The sequence below is a fragment of the Dendrobates tinctorius genome, unplaced genomic scaffold (genome assembly GCF_039654945.1).
Source record: "Dendrobates tinctorius isolate UK_male_01 unplaced genomic scaffold, ASM3965494v1 ptg000020l, whole genome shotgun sequence".
Taxonomy (NCBI): Eukaryota; Metazoa; Chordata; class Amphibia; order Anura; family Dendrobatidae; genus Dendrobates; species Dendrobates tinctorius.
Window position 1 is genome coordinate 16,679,738 of NW_027361688.1, and position 10,939 is coordinate 16,690,676.

Below are 10,939 nucleotides of genomic sequence, written 5' to 3' on the forward strand. Positions count from 1 at the left end.
GAGACATGTACAGCAGACAGTATATAAGGAGAGGAGACATGTACTGCAGAAAGTATAGAGGAGAGGAGACATGTACTGCAGACAGTATATAAGGAGAGGAGACATGTACTGCAGACAGTATATAGAGAGAGGAGACATGTACTGCAGACAGTATATAGAGAGAGGAGACATGTACTGCAGACTGTATATAAGAAGAGGAGACATGTACTGCAGACAGTATATAGAGAGAGGAGACGTACTGCAGACAGTATATAAGAAGAGGAGACATGTACTGCAGACAGTATATAGAGAGAGGAGACATGTACTGCAGGCAGTATATAGGGAGAAGAGACATGTACTGCAGGCAGTATATAGAGGAGACATGTACTGCAGACTGTATATAAGAAGAGGAGACATGTACTGCAGACAGTATACAGAGAGAGGAGACACGTACTGCAGACAGTATATAAGAAGAGGAGACATGAACTGCAGACAGTATACAGAGAGAGGAGACATGTACTGCAGACAGTATATAGAGAGAGGAGACATGTACTGCAGACAGTATATAGGGAGAGGAGACATGTACTGCAGACTGTATATAAGGAGAGGAGACATGTACTGCAGACTGTATATAAGGAGAGGAGACATGTACTGCAGACAGTATATAGGGAGAGGAGACATGTACAGCAGACAGTATATAGAGAGGAGACATGTACTGCAGACAGTATATAAGGACAGGGGACATGTACTGCAGACAGTATATAGAGAGAGGAGACATATACTGCAGACAGTGTATAGGGAGAGGAGACGTACTGCAGACAGTATATAAGGATAGGAGACATGTACTGCAGACAGTATATAGGGAGAGGAGACATGTACTGCAGACAGTATATAAGAAGAGGAGACATGTACTGCAGACAGTATATAGAGAGAGGAGACATGTACTGAAGACAGTATATAGGGAGAGGAGACATGTACTGCAGACAGTATATAGGGAGAGGAGACATGTACTACAGACAGTATATAGGGAGAGGAGACATGTACTGCAGACAGTATATAGGGAGAGGAGACATGTACTGCAGACAGTATATAGGGAGAGGAGACATGTACTGCAGACAGTATATAAGAAGAGGAGACATGTACTGCAGACAGTATATAGAGAGGAGACATGTACAGCAGACAGAATATAGAGAGAGGAGACATGTACAGCAGACAGTATATAGAGAGAGGAGACATGTACTGCAGACAGTATATAGAGAGAGGAGACATGTACTGCAGGCAGTATATAGGGAGAGGAGACATGTACTGCAGACAGTATATAAGAAGAGGAGACATGTACTGCAGACAGTATATAGAGAGAGGAGACATGTACTGAAGACAGTATATAGGGAGAGGAGACATGTACTGCAGACAGTATATAGGGAGAGGAGACATGTACTGCAGACAGTATATAAGAGGAGACATGTACTGCAGACAGTATATAAGAAGAGGAGACATGTACTGCAGACAGTATATAGAGAGGAGACATGTACAGCAGACAGTATATAGAGAGAGGAGACGTACTGCAGGCAGTATATAGGGAGAAAAGACATGTACTGCAGACAGTGTATAGGGAGAGGAGATATGTATTGCAGACAGTATATAAGGATAGGAGACATGTACTGCAGACAGTATATAGAGAGAGGAGACATGTACTGCAGACAGTATATAGGGAGATGAGACATGTACTGCAGACAGTATATAGAGAGAGGAGACATGTACTGCAGACAGTATATAGAGAGAGGAGACATGTACTGAAGACAGTATATAGGGAGAGGAGACATGTACTGCAGACAGTATATAAGGAGAGGGGACATGTACTGCAGACAGTATATAGAGAGAGGAGACATGTACTGCAGACAGTATATAAGGAGAGGAGACATGTACTGCAGACAGTATATAAGGAGGAGACATGTACAGCAGACAGTATATAGAGAGAGGAGTCATGTACTGCAGACAGTATATAGAGAGATGAGACATGTACTGCAGACAGTATATAGGGAGAGGAGACATGTACAGCAGACAGTATATAGGGAGAGGAGACATGTACAGCAGACAGTATATAGGGAGAGGAGACATGTACAGCAGACAGTATATAGAGAGAGGAGACATGTACAGCAGACAGTATATAGGGAGAGGAGACATGTACAGCAGACAGTATATAGAGAGGAGACATGTACAGCAGACAGTATATAGGGAGAGGAGACATGTACAGCAGACAGTATATAGGGAGAGGAGACATGTACAGCAGACAGTATATAGGGAGAGGAGACATGTACAGCAGACAGTATATAGGGAGAGGAGACATGTACTGCAGACAGTATATAGAGAGAGGAGACATGTACTGCAGACAGTATATAGGGAGAGGAGACATGTACAGCAGACAGTATATAGGGAGAGGAGACATGTACAGCAGACAGTATATAGGGAGAGGAGACATGTACAGCAGACAGTATATAGGGAGAGGAGACATGTACAGCAGACAGTATATAGGGAGAGGAGACATGTACAGCAGACAGTATATAGGGAGAGGAGACATGTACAGCAGACAGTATATAGGGAGAGGAGACATGTACAGCAGACAGTATATAGGAGAGGAGACATGTACTGCAGACAGTATATAGAGAGATGAGACATGTACTGCAGACAGTATATAAGGAGAAGAGACATGTACTGCAGACAGTATATAAGGAGAGGAGACATGTACTGCAGACAGTATATAGAGAGATGAGACATGTACTGCAGACAGTATATAGGGAGAGGAGACATGTACTGCAGACAGTATATAGGGAGAGGAGACATGTACTGCAGACAGTATATAGGGAGAGGAGACATGTACTGCAGACAGTATATAGGGAGAGGAGACATGTACTGCAGACAGTATATAGGGAGAGGAGACATGTACTGCAGACAGTATATAGGGAGAGGAGACATGTACTGCAGACAGTATATAGAGAGATGAGACATGTACTGCAGACAGTATATAAGGAGAGGAGACATGTACTGCAGACAGTATATAGGGAGAGGAGACATGTACTGCAGACAGTATATAGAGAGATGAGACATGTACTGCAGACTGTATATAAGGAGAGAAGACATGTACTGCAGACCGTATATAGGGAGAGGAGACATGTACTGCAGACAGTATATAGGGAGAGGAGACATGTACAGCAGACAGTATATAGGGAGAGGAGATGTACTGCAGACAGTATATAGAGAGAGGACACATGTACTGCAGACAGTATATAGAGAGAGGAAACATGTACTGCAGACAGTATATAGAGAGAGGAGACATGTACTGCAGACAGTATATAAGGAGAGGAGACATGTACTGCAGACAGTATATAGAGAGAGGAGACATGTACTGCAGGCAGTATATAGGGAGAGGAGACATGTACTGCAGACAGTGTATAGGGAGAGGAGACATGTACTGCAGACAGTATATAAGGATAGGAGACATGTACTGCAGACAGTATATAGGGAGAGGAGACATGTACTGCAGACAGTATATAAGGAGAGGAGACATGTACTGCAGACAGTATATAGAGAGATGAGACATGTACTGCAGACAGTATATAGGGAGAGGAGACATGTACTGCAGACAGTATATAGGGAGAGGAGACATGTACTGCAGACAGTATATAGGGAGAGGAGACATGTACTGCAGACAGTATATAGGGAGATGAGACATGTACTGCAGACAGTATATAGAGAGATGAGACATGTACTGCAGACAGTATATAGGGAGAGGAGACATGTACTGCAGACAGTATATAGGGAGAGGAGACATGTACTGCAGACAGTATATAGAGAGATGAGACATGTACTGCAGACTGTATATAAGGAGAGAAGACATGTACTGCAGACCGTATATAGGGAGAGGAGACATGTACTGCAGACAGTATATAGGGAGAGGAGACATGTTTAGCAGACAGTATATAGGGAGAGGAGATGTACTGCAGACAGTATATAGAGAGAGGACACATGTACTGCAGACAGTATATAGAGAGAGGAAACATGTACTGCAGACAGTATATAGAGAGAGGAGACATGTACTGCAGACAGTATATAAGGAGAGGAGACATGTACTGCAGACAGTATATAGAGAGAGGAGACATGTACTGCAGGCAGTATATAGGGAGAGGAGACATGTACTGCAGACAGTGTATAGGGAGAGGAGACATGTACTGCAGACAGTATATAAGGATAGGAGACATGTACTGCAGACAGTATATAGGGAGAGGAGACATGTACTGCAGACAGTATATAGAGAGAGGAGACATGTACTGCAGACAGTATATAGAGAGAGGAGACATGTACAGCAGACAGTATATAGAGAGAGGAGACATGTACTGCAGACAGTATATAAGGAGAGGAGAAATGTACTGCAGACAGTATATAGAGAGATGAGACATGTACTGCAGACAGTATATAGATAGATGAGACATGTACAGCAGACAGTATATAAGGAGAGGAGACATGTACTGCAGACAGTATAGAGGAGAGGAGACGTACTGCAGACAGTATATAAGGAGAGGAGACATGTACTGCAGACAGTATATAGAGAGAGGAGACATGTACTGCAGACTGTATATAAGAAGAGGAGACATGTACTGCAGACAGTATATAGAGAGAGGAGACATGTACTGCAGACAGTATATAAGAAGAGGCGACATGTACTGCAGACAGTATATAGAGAGAGGAGACATGTACTGCAGGCAGTATATAGGGAGAAGAGACATGTACTGCAGGCAGTATATAGAGGAGACATGTACTGCAGACTGTATATAAGAAGAGGAGACATGTACTGCAGACAGTATATAGAGAGGAGACATGTACTGCAGACAGTATATAAGAAGAGGAGACATGTACTGCAGACAGTATACAGAGAGAGGAGACATGTACTGCAGACAGTATATAGAGAGAGGAGACATGTACTGCAGACTGTATATAAGGAGAGGAGACATGTACTGCAGACTGTATATAAGGAGAGGAGACATGTACTGCAGACAGTATATAGGGAGAGGAGACATGTACAGCAGACAGTATATAGAGAGGAGACATGTACTGCAGACAGTATATAGAGAGAGGAGACATGTACTGCAGACAGTATATAGGGAGAGGAGACATGTACTGCAGACAGTATATAGGGAGAGGAGACATGTACTGCAGACAGTATATAGGGAGAGGAGACATGTACTGCAGACAGTATATAGGGAGAGGAGACATGTACTGCAGACAGTATATAGGGAGATGAGACATGTACTGCAGACAGTATATAGAGAGATGAGACATGTACTGCAGACAGTATATAAGGAGAGGAGACATGTACTGCAGACAGTATATAGGGAGAGGAGACATGTACTGCAGACAGTATATAGAGAGATGAGACATGTACTGCAGACTGTATATAAGGAGAGAAGACATGTACTGCAGACCGTATATAGGGAGAGGAGACATGTACTGCAGACAGTATATAGGGAGAGGAGACATGTACAGCAGACAGTATATAGGGAGAGGAGATGTACTGCAGACAGTATATAGAGAGAGGACACATGTACTGCAGACAGTATATAGAGAGAGGAAACATGTACTGCAGACAGTATATAGAGAGAGGAGACATGTACTGCAGACAGTATATAAGGAGAGGAGACATGTACTGCAGACAGTATATAGAGAGAGGAGACATGTACTGCAGGCAGTATATAGGGAGAGGAGACATGTACTGCAGACAGTGTATAGGGAGAGGAGACATGTACTGCAGACAGTATATAAGGATAGGAGACATGTACTGCAGACAGTATATAGGGAGAGGAGACATGTACTGCAGACAGTATATAAGGAGAGGAGACATGTACTGCAGACAGTATATAGAGAGATGAGACATGTACTGCAGACAGTATATAGGGAGAGGAGACATGTACTGCAGACAGTATATAGGGAGAGGAGACATGTACTGCAGACAGTATATAGGGAGAGGAGACATGTACTGCAGACAGTATATAGGGAGATGAGACATGTACTGCAGACAGTATATAGAGAGATGAGACATGTACTGCAGACAGTATATAGGGAGAGGAGACATGTACTGCAGACAGTATATAGGGAGAGGAGACATGTACTGCAGACAGTATATAGAGAGATGAGACATGTACTGCAGACTGTATATAAGGAGAGAAGACATGTACTGCAGACCGTATATAGGGAGAGGAGACATGTACTGCAGACAGTATATAGGGAGAGGAGACATGTTTAGCAGACAGTATATAGGGAGAGGAGATGTACTGCAGACAGTATATAGAGAGAGGACACATGTACTGCAGACAGTATATAGAGAGAGGAAACATGTACTGCAGACAGTATATAGAGAGAGGAGACATGTACTGCAGACAGTATATAAGGAGAGGAGACATGTACTGCAGACAGTATATAGAGAGAGGAGACATGTACTGCAGGCAGTATATAGGGAGAGGAGACATGTACTGCAGACAGTGTATAGGGAGAGGAGACATGTACTGCAGACAGTATATAAGGATAGGAGACATGTACTGCAGACAGTATATAGGGAGAGGAGACATGTACTGCAGACAGTATATAGAGAGAGGAGACATGTACTGCAGACAGTATATAGAGAGAGGAGACATGTACAGCAGACAGTATATAGAGAGAGGAGACATGTACTGCAGACAGTATATAAGGAGAGGAGAAATGTACTGCAGACAGTATATAGAGAGATGAGACATGTACTGCAGACAGTATATAGATAGATGAGACATGTACAGCAGACAGTATATAAGGAGAGGAGACATGTACTGCAGACAGTATAGAGGAGAGGAGACGTACTGCAGACAGTATATAAGGAGAGGAGACATGTACTGCAGACAGTATATAGAGAGAGGAGACATGTACTGCAGACTGTATATAAGAAGAGGAGACATGTACTGCAGACAGTATATAGAGAGAGGAGACATGTACTGCAGACAGTATATAAGAAGAGGCGACATGTACTGCAGACAGTATATAGAGAGAGGAGACATGTACTGCAGGCAGTATATAGGGAGAAGAGACATGTACTGCAGGCAGTATATAGAGGAGACATGTACTGCAGACTGTATATAAGAAGAGGAGACATGTACTGCAGACAGTATATAGAGAGGAGACATGTACTGCAGACAGTATATAAGAAGAGGAGACATGTACTGCAGACAGTATACAGAGAGAGGAGACATGTACTGCAGACAGTATATAGAGAGAGGAGACATGTACTGCAGACTGTATATAAGGAGAGGAGACATGTACTGCAGACTGTATATAAGGAGAGGAGACATGTACTGCAGACAGTATATAGGGAGAGGAGACGTACAGCAGACAGTATATAGAGAGGAGACATGTACTGCAGACAGTATATAAGGACAGGGGACATGTACTGCAGACAGTATATAGAGAGAGGAGACATGTACTGCAGGCAGTATATAGGGAGAGGAGACATGTACTGCAGACAGTGTATAGGGAGAGGAGACGTACTGCAGACAGTATATAAGGATAGGAGACGTACTGCAGACAGTATATAGGGAGAGGAGACGTACTGCAGACAGTATATAGAGAGAGGAGACGTACTGCAGACAGTATATAGGGAGAGGAGACATGTACAGCAGACAGTATATAGAGAGAGGAGACATGTACTGCAGACAGTATATAAGGAGAGGAGACATGTACTGCAGACAGTATATAGAGAGATGAGACATGTACTGCAGACAGTATATAGATAGATGAGACATGTACAGCAGACAGTATATAAGGAGAGGAGACATGTACTGCAGACAGTATAGAGGAGAGGAGACATGTACTGAAGACAGTATATAAGGAGAGGAGACATGTACTGCAGACAGTATAGAGGAGAGGAGACATGTACTGCAGACAGTATATAAGGAGAGGAGACATGTACTGCAGACAGTATATAGAGAGAGGAGACATGTACTGCAGACAGTATATAGAGAGAGGAGACGTACTGCAGACTGTATATAAGAAGAGGAGACATGTACTGCAGACAGTATATAGAGAGAGGAGACATGTACTGCAGACAGTATATAAGAAGAGGAGACATGTACTGCAGACAGTATATAGAGAGAGGAGACATGTACTGCAGGCAGTATATAGGGAGAGGAGACATGTACTGCAGGCAGTATATAGAGAGAGGAGACATGTACTGCAGACAGTATATAGAGAGAGGAGACATGTACTGCAGACAGTATATAGGGAGAGGAGACATGTACTGCAGACTGTATATAAGGAGAGGAGACATGTACCGCAGACTGTATATAAGGAGAGGAGACATGTACTGCAGACAGTATATAGGGAGAGGAGACATGTACAGCAGACAGTATATAGAGAGAGGAGACATGTACTGCAGACAGTATATAAGGACAGGGGACATGTACTGCAGACAGTATATAGAGAGAGGAGACATGTACTGCAGACTGTATATAAGGAGAGGAGACATGTACTGCAGACAGTATATGGAGAGAGGAGACATGTACTGAAGACAGTATATGGAGAGAGGAGACATGTACTGAAGACAGTATATAGAGAGAGGAGACATGTACTGCAGACTGTATATAAGAAGAGGAGACATGTACTGCAGACTGTATATAAGAAGAGGAGACATGTACTGCAGACAGTATATAGAGAGAGGAGACATGTACTGCAGACAGTATATAGGGAGAGGAGACATGTACTGCAGACAGTATATAGGGAGAGGAGACATGTACTGCAGCCAGTATATAGAGAGAGGAGACATGTACTGCAGACAGTATATAAGGAGAGGAGACATGTACTGCAGATAGTATATAGGGAGAGGAGACATGTACTGCAGACAGTATATAGGGAGAGGAGACATGTACTGCAGACAGTATATAAGAAGAGGAGACATGTACTGCAGACAGTATATAGAGAGAGGAGACATGTACTGAAGACAGTATATAGGGAGAGGAGACATGTACTGCAGACAGTATATAGGGAGAGGAGACATGTACTGCAGACAGTATATAGGGAGAGGAGACATGTACTGCAGACAGTATATAGGGAGAGGAGGCATGTACTGCAGACAGTATATAGGGAGAGGAGACATGTACTGCAGCCAGTATATAGAGAGAGGAGACATGTACTGCAGACAGTATATAAGGAGAGGAGACATGTACTGCAGACAGTATATAGGGAGAGGAGACATGTACTGCAGCCAGTATATAGAGAGAGGAGACATGTACTGCAGACAGTATATAAGGAGAGTAGACATGTACTGCAGATAGTATATAGGGAGAGGAGACATGTACTGCAGACAGTATATAGGGAGAGGAGACATGTACTGCAGACAGTATATAAGAAGAGGAGACATGCACTGCAGACAGTATATAGAGAGAGGAGACATGCACTGAAGACAGTATATAGGGAGAGGAGACATGTACTGCAGACAGTATATAGGGAGAGGAGACATGTACTGCAGACAGTATATAGGGAGAGGAGACATGTACTGCAGACAGTATATAGGGAGAGGAGGCATGTACTGCAGACAGTATATAGGGAGAGGAGACATGTACTGCAGACAGTATATAGGGAGAGGAGACATGTACTGCAGACAGTATATAAGAAGAGGAGACATGTACTGCAGACAGTATATAGAGAGGAGACATGTACAGCAGACAGTATATAGAGAGAGGAGACATGTATAGCAGACAGTATATAGAGAGAGGAGACATGTACTGCAGACAGTATATAGGGAGAGGAGACATGTACTGCAGACAGTATATAGAGAGAGGAGACATGCACAGCAGACTGTATATAAGGAGAGGAGACATGTACTGCAGACATTATATAGAGAGAGGAGACATGTACAGCAGACTGTATATAAGGAGAGGAGACATGTACTGCAGACATTATATAAGAAGAGGAGACATGTACTCCAGACAGTATATAGGGAGAGGAGACATGTATTGCAGACAGTATATAGGGAGAGGAGACATGTACTGCAGACAGTATATAAGGAGAGGAGACATGTACTGCAGACAGTATATAAGGAGAGGAGACATGTACTGCAGACAGTATATAAGGAGAGGAGACATGTACTGCAGACAGTATATAAGGAGAAGAGACATGTACTGCAGACAGTATATAAGGAGAGGAGACATGTACTGCAGACAGTATATAAGGAGAGGAGACATGTACTGCTGACAGTATATAAGGAGAGGAGACATGTACTGCAGACAGTATATAAGGAGAGGAGACATGTACAGCAGACAGTATATAAGGAGAGGAGACATGTACTGCAGACAGTATATAAGGAGAGGAGACGTACTGCAGACAGTATATAGAGAGAGGAGACATGTACTGCAGACAGTATATAAGGAGAGGAGACATGTACTGCAGACAGTATATAGAGAGAGGAGACATGTACAGCAGACTGTATATAAGGAGAGGAGACATGTACTGCAGACATTATATAAGAAGAGGAGACATGTACTCCAGACAGTATATAGGGAGAGGAGACATGTATTGCAGACAGTATATATAGGGAGAGGAGAAATGTACTGCAGACAGTATATAAGGAGAGGAGACATGTACTGCAGACAGTATATAAGGAGAGGAGACATGTACTGCAGACAGTATATAAGGAGAGGAGACATGTACTGCAGACAGTATATAAGGAGAAGAGACATGTACTGCAGACAGTATATAAGGAGAGGAGACATGTACTGCAGACAGTATATAAGGAGAGGAGACATGTACTGCAGACAGTATATAAGGAGAGGAGACATGTACTGCAGACAGTATATAAGGAGAGGAGACATGTACAGCAGACAGTATATAAGGAGAGGAGACATGTACAGCAGACAGTATATAAGGAGAGTAGACATGTACAGCAGACAGT